Source organism: Octopus bimaculoides, chromosome 1 (assembly GCF_001194135.2).
Source record: "Octopus bimaculoides isolate UCB-OBI-ISO-001 chromosome 1, ASM119413v2, whole genome shotgun sequence".
NCBI lineage: Eukaryota > Metazoa > Mollusca > Cephalopoda > Octopoda > Octopodidae > Octopus > Octopus bimaculoides.
In genome coordinates, this window is record NC_068981.1 from 80,901,152 (window position 1) to 80,905,556 (window position 4,405).

At 39.0% G+C, this 4,405-nt stretch overlaps 1 protein-coding gene across 2 annotated transcripts in view; it reads left to right on the forward strand.

The window, feature by feature from the left end:
* The window catches only part of LOC106874563 (breast cancer anti-estrogen resistance protein 3 homolog), a 235,446-nt gene that overhangs the window by 30,348 nt on the left and 200,693 nt on the right, over positions 1–4,405 (forward strand). Inside the window, exon 1 of one of the 2 annotated variants that reach the window (XM_052967801.1) lies at positions 1,892–2,351. The exons of the other annotated variant lie outside the window; for it this stretch is intronic. The gene's annotated coding sequence lies outside the window, so the exon portion shown is untranslated. Of the gene's footprint in view, positions 1–1,891; positions 2,352–4,405 lie in introns of those variants that run through there. 2 annotated transcript variants of the gene reach the window in all.

A 4,405-nucleotide genomic window follows, 5' to 3' on the forward strand; every position in this document is an offset into this window, starting at 1 on the left:
ACACACACATATATACATATATATATACACACACACATATATACATATATATACACACACACACATTGTGTGTGTGTGTGTGTGTGTGTCACGATGGCGCCCCTACAACCCCATCATGAAATTGAGTCTATGGCATTAGATGGCATATATATATATATATATGAGTATATGCATATATGAGTATATGCATATATATGTACGTGTATGTACATACCTTCATCTACATGTATATATAGATGCATATCTGGGTACAGGACGTTGGAAAAAAACATAGACAAAATGATAAACAAGGTACAAAAAACACGCAGGCCACATAGAGAACATTTCCTTCATCAGCTGCCACCATTATAACACTGGTGTTTTGAACACACGCACATGCATTCAATTTTAATAATCGTTAGAGTATCGGATATAATGCGTCAACGATATTTGTTATAGCTTTGTGCCCTGAGTTCATATCTCGCTGAAGTCAACTTTGCCGTTAACCGTTTTGTAATTCACAAATAAATTCTCCCTCTCCGGCCGTCATATCGAGGCAGCCCTTGAGTCACCTGCTACTCTCCAGGTCTTCAAGCCCTATACAAGCTTATACAGTAGACCCAAAAAGTCCCGCACCCTTAAAAGTGCCGTCCGGGGCAGACCGACCTCTCGCAAGCTCTTTCCCTCGCTACGCTACTGTTTACTCAACGTACCGCCGGAACAATCACGGAAGGGTCGAAAGGGTGTCTGTATCCGGTCCGACTAGACAGACACCGAAAACAGTTAGCGAAAACATGCTACACGTTGATACCGATTGCATGTGACAGCAATTGATGTGTGTGTGTGTGTGAGTGTGTGTGTGTATATGTTCAAATATCCACACACACACACACTTGACTATTCACCTTCGCCTCCTTACATTTGCTTTTTTTACTCTCCGCAATACCAACAGATCTTTAGTTGTTTCTAACCTACCCCCCTTTACTCTTTTACAAATCAACAATGTGCCAAACACTATCAGTGATGTTTACAATACTAACACGGCCAAACGCACAAGTTTGTAAACCAACTAACTCCCCGTCACACGAGCCCCAGCTGATAAAACGATCTCGTGGCTGCGCCAGTTCACAGCGAATCCTAATATTCTCAGCTGAATCTGCCACAACCGTTGGTGGTTTTCCTTTTTTTTTTTTCTCTTTTCTTTCTTTCTTTCTTTTAATGACTTCCAATAATTGGCTACAAAAAATAAATGAATAAATAAACAATTCTGAAACTATTTATTTTTGTTTGTTTCGGAATATTCAAATGCAAATGTGGGAGATCGCTTGGTCGTAAAATTTTTTCTCCGTCGCTTCACAAAACAACCGGCTACATACTTTGTCATAACTACATATGGTTTAACTGACGAACTGGCTGAATACACTTCACATCGTTAAGAGTTCTTGATAAAGTAATTCAGTTATTCTCATTTTATTTTCATTTTCAAAAATTTCCAAATCTTCGTCCTTCCGTCAACTCAACCATCTACCAATCCAACTTCACAAAAAGTTTGTTTTTTTTCTTTCGTAGAAATACATCTACTACTCCTCTGTCACTATATTTTTCGTCTCAAGTAGTTTTATACAACTCTGTTTTCTTACAGCACTACTGCCTTCCACCCATTTCATTTTATTTACTTTGTTTCTTTATATATATCTATCTATCTCTTTCCCCCATTCATTCACTCTATCCATTCATTCAATACATGCTTCGACTCGTTGTCGTCACAACTTTCTCTCCGTCGCAGTTTGATTTACACGGTTCCTCACTGTTCCCTCTCTTACTTCCTTTCTCTCTCTCGCTCACTCACAAACACACACTCTCAGACACATTCTCACTCACACACACATACTCTCACACTCACACAAACACTTTAATTGCTATCTTGTTTCGCAGCCGTCGTCAATAGCACAAGCGGCCTACAAGTTAGCTGTCACTTCCCATTGTCAGACAGCTACCGAGACAGAAAAAAGAAAAAATACTAATAAAAACGACGAAAGCCAAACAAAACAACCCCTCCCCTTTACATTCTCCTTTTTTCCTGTCACATTTCAATCCCAAACCCATTAGAAGCACTTCGACCTGACCGGGTGGATCGAGTACCTACAACAGTACTTCCTTTCGTTGTCGAGCACGGATAAACTCTACCATCCTTATTATTTTTGTTTTATTTTTTTTTTTTTCGCCGAAACACTGCTTAGTTTTTGAAACAACTATCTCTACGTGTAGACACAGTCTGTCCGACTCGAACCCTTGTCGGCAGGGATATAAATGAACAGTTGAATGGTCGGGACAGGATCAGGACTACCGTTTTAACACCAACGACTTCTCAGGTGAGGCATGTTTATATACACAATTTATTAAATGCCAACACTTCGAACTTACCCAGACAGTGAAGCTGATTTATATATATATATATATATATATATATTGTGTGTGTGTGTGTGTGTGTGTTTGTGCTTAGAGACATTTCGTTCAACTTAACGTTCTGATTTTAAATTCTGTCGAAGTCGACTTTGCCTTTAGGGCCGATGAAATAAGTACCAGTTGAGCACTGGAGTCGATGTCACCTTCTTCTCTCCTAAAATTTCAGACCTTGTGCCTATAATAGAAAGGTCTAACATGCATCAAGGTGGTGAACTGGTTGTCGTTTGGGAGGACGAGTCGGAAAAAATGTCTTGTACGGGTTTTTTGCAGTTAACACGTTTTAAGTTCAAATCCCGCTAAGATCTACTTTGCCTTTCATTCCCCCGGAATCAATAATAAAATGTATCAGTCTCTCAGAATTGCTGTCCTTGTTCCTAATTCCGAAACCATTATTATACTGTTATTGTTATTTAGCCTCAGGTGAGTCCGGATCCAGCAGACTTATGTTCAAAACTGTAGCTATCCTGTTTGTTTTTGTTGCTGTTGTTTTGGAGTGTAGTGTACCTATGATTACATTACCTATTGCGTTCCTTCCAGTTTTAAGACATAAAGAACTTGACTGCTATTTCTAACTGAACCATGTAGAAGCTTCCTCGTTGGATCGAGAATGTTAGATGTTGTATTTGTTGTTTTAGCTCTAATTTAACCTTGACCGAGCAGTCTCTGATTAAAGGCATTCTAGACATGACCATCCTGCCTTTATTTTTCCTTCAGTGCACTGAACTTAAGACCACATTACGCAACGTACTCATTTCTAAGATAGTAGGATGTGACATGAAAGAGATTTGACAGCTGTTACTAGCAAGGCAAGGTATCATGTAGGAGTTTCCTCGTTGAATCATGTGTGCTAAATATTTACATTGTTTATGCTTAAAGGCGGCGAGCAGACGGAGTTCCTAGAACACTGATTCTCAACCATGAGCACGGAAACTAACGAACGAATTTCGACAGGTCGATGATAAGTCTGAGAGCTATTCCGATCGATTGCCTTAAAATCCTACTGAATTTCTATAATTAAATATTATTAGGAATTGTATAATAAAATTATTAATAGAAAGATGAATTTTATTCAACGCATAGATACTGAACAGTATAGATAGAAAGGATAAAATCCTTTTTTTCTTTTTAAAAGCAGAAAAATTTGTCGGCAATTTATCTTTCTACTTGTTCTACCATACATTTCAGCGCTTCGAAAAACAAACTTCTTTGTTTACATACGGCGTAAAATTATTAATATTTTGTATATTGTAGAAGTGTAACCAATTTATTGCACATAGTTTTTAACAACAAAATCTTATGTTGACCCTGGTTGAGAACCACTGTCCTTGGGCGTCGGTAAAAAAAAATAAAAAAATAAAAATTGCGATATTTATTCTGGGTCTTTACGTTCAGAGTTCAGATTCTGCTAAAGTCAACTTTTCTTTTTATCCTTTCGGGGGTCGGTGGTATCTATTAACCCCCCCCCCCTCAAAACTGCTGGCCTTGTGCCCAAATCGGAAGCGATTCTGTCATTTTGTTGTGATTCTATATAATGTTTGTGTGTCGCATTGTGTGCACATGTGGGTATCTTTTATTTGTTTCAGTCGTCGTACCCCAGTGGGTACTTATTCTATCGCTCCCTTTTGCCGGACGTAAACAAATCAACAGCGGTTGTCAAGTGATATTGGAGTTAGTAGAACAAACAGTCTCACACACACACATACACATGACGGGCTCCCACACAGTTCCCGTCTACCAAATTCACTACCAGTGCGTTGGTTAGCCTGGCGGCTATAATGAAAGTTACTTGCACAGGGTGACGTCCTATAGGACTGAACACGAAACCCCATGGTTGCAAAGCGGACTATTTATATTTTTCTCTTTCATTTGGCCCTCATCTCCTGATAGACTTGGGACATACATCGGGTCTCCAGTATTTTAAAACCTAGATGAGCCTGTCCTTTCATTCCAGGTCTGATTG